The sequence below is a fragment of the Ruditapes philippinarum genome, unplaced genomic scaffold (genome assembly GCF_026571515.1).
Source record: "Ruditapes philippinarum isolate M1 unplaced genomic scaffold, ASM2657151v2 ctg1046_1_1_1_1, whole genome shotgun sequence".
Lineage (NCBI taxonomy): Eukaryota > Metazoa > Mollusca > Bivalvia > Venerida > Veneridae > Ruditapes > Ruditapes philippinarum.
The window spans coordinates 69,673-76,293 of NW_026863462.1; positions in this window are offsets into that span (position 1 = coordinate 69,673).

A 6,621-nucleotide genomic window follows, 5' to 3' on the forward strand; every position below is an offset into this window, starting at 1 on the left:
TACCATTCATGATTTTTATGCCCCCGAAGGGTGGCATATTAAAATCGAACCGTCCGTCTGTCCGTCTGTAAGTCCGACCCGCTTTATACATATAGACAGTGGCGGTCGTGTCCGCTCTGAAACTTCAGTATGCATGAAAGGATTTTAATTTTGCTTTCATATATGAAATAACCATAGATGTATAGTGTGTCGCGAACAAAACCTGGGTTTCGTTGACAAAGGTTAAGGTCACTGTGGGGGTTCAAACTTTGTCATTTAAAATTTTTATGTTATATAAATATAGAAGGTGGTGGTAATGTCTACTCTGAAACTTCAGTATGCATGAAAGGATTTTAATTTTCTTTCTCATTTGAATAAACCATAGATGTATAGTGTCCTGACCAACACTCTGGTTTCTACAACTAAGGTCAAGGTCACTGTGGGGATATAAAATTTGTCATTTTTTTATGTTATATAAATAAATATAGAAGGTGGTGGTCCTGTCCGCTCTGAAACTTCAGTATGCATGTAAGGATTTCAATTTTTCTTTCACATATTAAAGAACCATAGACCTATGGTATGCCAGGAACCAGACTCGGGTTTCTACAACTAAGGTCAAGGTCACTGTTGAGTTCAAACATGTTATATATATATATAGATATGGTGGTGGTCGTGTCCGCTCTGAAACTTCAGTTTGCAAGAAAGGATTTTAATTTTTCTTTCATATATGAAATAACCATACATGTATGGTGTGTCGCGAAGAAGACTCTGGTTTCTATGACTTAGGTCAAGGTCACTGTGGGGGTTCAAACTTTGTCAATTTTGATGTTAATATACATATAGGCAGAGATGGTCTTGTCTGCTCTAAAACTAATATGCATGAAGAATTTTATTTTTTATTTCATATTTGAAATTATTATAAATGTATGATGTGTTGCCCTTAAGACCCGTGTTCCTACGCCTTAGTTCAAGGTCACTGCTGAGATTTAAACTTTTTCAATATTTATGTTATATAGATATAAATGGTGGTTGTTGGGTCTGCTCTGTAACTTCCATATATATGAAAGTTTCAAATTTTATTTAAAAATATAAAGTCACCATAGATGGACAATGTGTTGTGAACAAGACCGAGGTTTCTTTGTCTAACTTAAAGGTCTCTGCTGGAGTTCGAACTTTGTCAATTTTTCCCCCCCCCACACTAGCATGTAATAGGTGGTTTATACCGAGAATCCTTCGGGGTATTTGTCACTTTCTGTGACAGCTCTTGTTTCAGGCTGACTTGATCTACTCCCTGATGAACTCAGTACAAATCTCCTTTTGCAGTCTTTCAATAGAGTGTGCCACAACTTTACTAATTTGATAAAGGCATACCGGTATTCCGCGCCTTGGCGTATCTTATGGTTTTCTGGACAAATAAAATTTACGAAAGGCAATTTGGAAAATATTTTGTCACATGCTGTAAGGACAGTGGATATGTATATGCCGTGTACTGTATTCAAGTGTAAAATACCAGATATCGATCAAGCATTTGAGCTACATCCAGTTTTACAAATTTTGACCATCATAACATCAGTGATATTCCTATTTCAATCATTTCTTGGTTAAAAATTGGACCAAATATTTATGTGCTAGGTCTCTCTGTTTGCAGTCTTCTTGTTTATGAAGATTTTCGATTTTAATTGATTGTCTACATTGGAACAGCTTTATTGAAGTGGAGGCATATGATATCTATTCATGTTGATCAAAAAGAATTCAAAGATTATAACAGATGGTTTCCTACCCATCCACAGTAAAGATATGCACTCAAACATAGGTAAAGTTGTAAATTTTGAATGAAAAACAAATCATTCATATATATTTATGTGGCAATCTAAAACAATCATGTTATTAAAAATGAGTAATCATAGTCAGGTTTGAATATGATTTATGATTTACAGTCAGTAGAAACAATTGAAAATTATAATGAAGAAACCGGTGTAATTTTTAAAACGAATTTCCAGCATCTTTTGTAGAGAAACTATACTGGCATGCGAGCAGTTCCCGTACAAAAATCGTAGTTACTTAAACATTATTTTTTATTACGCTCACTCACCAAAATTTTAATGTTACACATCACTATTCAGCTCGTCACACAAATCATTGAAATTCCATCATGTTCTAAACATAGAATAACCCTTAGTCATGAGGCCTCATATGGGGTACCGAAATTATCCATTATTTTGTATGAAGAGAAGTAGTTCCCGTACATAAAATTTAACCCATTATAATTATACAATTTTGTTATATCGGACCTATTTTTCAATTATAATTGTTGAACAGACCATTTTCTAAGAGATAAATAGATGTAATTCAGGAAATAGAGCGTAGACTAAACGCTGGTATCAATTACCCGGTACCGTTACCCCAACGCATTCTCATGCAATGGCATGCTTGTATGCATGATATTTTACGCATCAAAGCCATAAAATTATTTAATATAGTAATATTGATCAAAAATCTGATAATTAAACAAGTTTTCACCACATTGCCTACTTATCTGTAAACAGGTGGGATTAGTGGAAAACCCTTTAACAGGCCTCACGTGTAAGTATTTTAGCGCATGCGCGCAAGGACGGAATCCCCCAGAGAAAACACGGTCACGTTTTGACAACGCACAGGTGAAAGTGATTTAAAATGAGACTTTTATACGTACTGCCGAAGTGACACTTAGATTTTGTCTCTTTTATGCATCTGCTTGATTTGAAATGAATTTTTGAAGATTGCAAGTAAAAATCAAGCGTTTAAATGAAAAATACGGGTACTGCTTCTGTACGGGAACTGCTCGCATGCCAGTATAGTCAAATTATATGCATGGTGTCTGGAAACTGTATAGATGCTGCTTTTTTATGAAAGTATATCAAACACAACATGGACAAGATGTTGTTAGTTATATGATACAGTTAATGATAAAACATCAGAAAAGAACTTAAGTAATCATTTACAGTCATAATATGATAACACCTGTGAGACAATAAATGAAGATTGTAATTTATTTGCGTTAATACCAAACAAAAATGTAGATTGCAACAACAACAATCAAACACCAATTATTAGTAAAAAATGCTAACAATTCAAGTGAGATGACAGAAGAAAATACTCATAATCACTTAACCTCAAAAGTGTGTGATAAATTTTACCACAGTAGATGAAAATAAAATTGTGAAATGCCCCAAAAGTGTGATTCTGTTTCTGAGTTTCTGAGAAAAAATTAAATGAAAATAGTGTTGTCAAATTTTCAAACAGTAAACATAATTGAAGCAGATGCAGAAGAAAATGCTGGTTCTTGTTTAGATGATGCAGGGTTGCAAATTATAAATGAACATGATAAAATTCAAGATGAAAGAGATGACAGTAATGAGAAAAGTGGACGAAAACGCGTGATAGATGAGACATTATAGGGGGAATGTTTGAAAACGAAGACGACAAGCGAGAGAAGAATATAAATCATCAAAAGGAGTGCAGGTGCCAAAGAAATTTGTCAAATTGAAATGAAAAACTTTCAAAGGAATTGTCCAAACAAAATCTGCTTCTACAGATGCACTTTAAACATTCCAGTTTGTAAAGATTTCTATCTTGGAGTTTTAAATATTTCAGATAATCAAAGAAGAAAATTTTATGTGAAAGTAGAAAAAACAGATATAAGCCAGTTTAGTGCTATGTGAGGAAAGAGCACGAAGCAGAGAAAAAGTGAAGAAGATATACTCAGAAAGTACATTAAATCATTTCAAAGAATACTATCCCGTTATTGTAGATTATCGAATTTGAAAGAATTCTTACAACCAAAATTATCTTTTTGTAAATTGTATGATCTTTTTAAGGAGCATTGTTAAAATACTTAAGATAAACATGTAAACAGACAATTCTTAACAGTATTATTATTAATTGTCAATGAATGATCACTATTTATAAAATCCAACTTTTAATGCATCATTTTTTACTTTGAAATATCAGTAAGATGAAACACTCGAGTTATTTTCATAGCAGTTGTGTCATTTCCAATCGCATGTTTGTAGTTGATATTTTGAAAGATATTTTGTATGCCTGTAAATCCAGATATTGCAAAAAGCAATATTCTGTTATAATTTGTTACTTTGATTATGGAAACTCTCGGGCAACAATAAGTTGGAAAAAGTCAACTGACCTTTATGCAAAGCTTGGTATGATCAATTAAGTATTTCTTAATTGACAGTTTACTTTATGGTTAAGTAGGAAACATTTGTTTGAATGGTGACAAACATTATTCAAGAAATAGGTAACTGAGATGATGGACGATGGGAGGACATCATTGTTCCGTTTGTATATGAAAGCTCTTAGTCTTATTGAAGTCTAAGTTCAATACACATTATTAACACTGTTAAATTTTAGTTTCTTGTAATCTTTGTTTCAGATTTAAATTGCAATTAGCCCAAAATAATATAGTACTTGTTTAATCGAAACTCTTTTTCTTCTTTGGTTTTCAGAATTGTAATTTTCTCCATTGATTATGATGTCTACATCAGTAAGAGATGATTTAGATATAACTGATTAATGCTGCATCATGTTTGCTGATGTTATAAACTCGTTAAGTTGACACGGTTGTTTATTGAGTTAATTTATTTTGGTTGTAGCCAAAATCTTTATTCTACGTTTGAAAATATTAAAATGATTATTTATGTTAATGAATTGTTTACACTGCTTTATTGTGTTATAATAAGTTAACGTAAAAACGAAATTGTCATAGTTTTAAAAAATTATGTTCAAACTAACGCATTACAAAATCTTAATCCCAGAGTCATGTAACTTGATGTGTCACCATGGAAAAAAGCGAGGTTTACGCACTTGTAAAATGGCTGCAAAAGAATGGTCAGCTGTGCATTGCATACTTTTAGAATAACCAAGAAAATTGCTAGGTAGACGAAACTAGATCCTTTTAGATCTGCGCATTTGTTGAAATTAAAGGGGAAACAGTTTGATACAAAATTTAATTTCGTCGTTCTAGTAGTACTCGTTTTATACTGTGACATGACGGGTATGATTTAGTCAATGTCGTATTGTGCCAGGAATCCGACACCATTTATCTAATTTATACATATACAGAGCTGATACGCTCGTAATGGTTACAATAAAAATCGAATTTGAGCATAAACATAGTAAACATGTGTAAGGCATTTTAGACATAATACCCGATACCAAAATAAAAAAAAACAAGAGGGCCATGAAAGCACTGAGTGGCTCACCAGAAACACCTGTTTTTCAGTGTTGGAAATTATCCATTGTCAATATTTTCTAATATTAAATTTGAGCATTGAATACATGTTTAAACAATAATTTCAAGAAATGCCAAGACCCGGGGTATTGCAGCTTTAGTTAAAACGGGGCAATCAAATTAATATGAGCAAATTTGATAAAAGACTACCTAAGAATGCTGCAAAGTTTTGTGATCATCTATCAATTATTTCAGTAGGAAATGATGTTCAGAGGTTTTTCTATTTTAAGCTTTAGTGGCCCCTAAAAGGGGCTAATCAAATTAGTATGAGAGAGTACTTAAGAATGCTACAGACAAAGTTTGGTGACCATCCATCAATTAGTTTCTGTAGAAATAGACGTTAAAAAGGTATTTTTTAGCTTCAGTGGCCCCTAAAAGAGGTCAATCAAATTAATATGAGAAAACTTGATGAAAGTCTACCCAAGAATGCTATAGACAAAGTTTGGTGATCATCAATCAATTAGTTCTGTAGAAATAGACGTTTGAATGTATTTCTATTTTTAGCTTAAGCGGCCCCTAAAAGAGGTCAATCAAATTAATATGAGCAAATTTGATATAAGACTACCAAGGATGCTACAGACAAAGTTTGGTGATCATCCATCAATTAGTTCTGTATAAGAATATGTTTAAAGGTTTTTCTATTTATAGCCCTAGAGACCCCTAAAAGGGGCAAATCAAATTAATATGAGCAAACTTGATAAAAGACTACTTAAGAATGCTACAGACAAAGTTTGGTGATCATCCATCGATTAGTTCTTCAGAAATAGACGTTAAAATGTATTTTACAATGTATGTTTTACCTTTAGCGGCCAATCAAATCAATATGCGCAAACTTGATAAAAGCCTACCAAAGAATGCTACAGACAAAGTTTGGCGATCATCCATCAATTAGTTCTGTAGTAGAAGATGTTTAAGGTTTTTCTATTTTAGCTCTGTTGACCCCTAAAAGGGGCCAATTGAAATGACATGAGCAAATTCATTTGTGATTTGAAGTAAATCCGCCCAGCAGTTTCAGAGAAGAAGACGATTGTTGACGCATGACGACGAACGACAGACGCCGGTACATCCCCCTATGATAGCTCACCCTGAACCTTCAAATCTTTTTTTCTTTCTTTCTTTTTCTTTTCTTTTCTTTTAACATTATTTGTGTCTCCCAGATCACTCTTGAGAAGAAAAAAAGTGTTTCATTTTAATTATGAAATTATTATTGGTATTTATTGGCTAAATTGTGCCAAATTAATTATCAAATATGATACCTGATATTTTCAAAGTCTAATAAAATAAAAACAAGACGATAAAAGTATTTTATATTTGACAAGCGCAAGCAATATACTTTTAAGAAAATTTATGCAACTTTG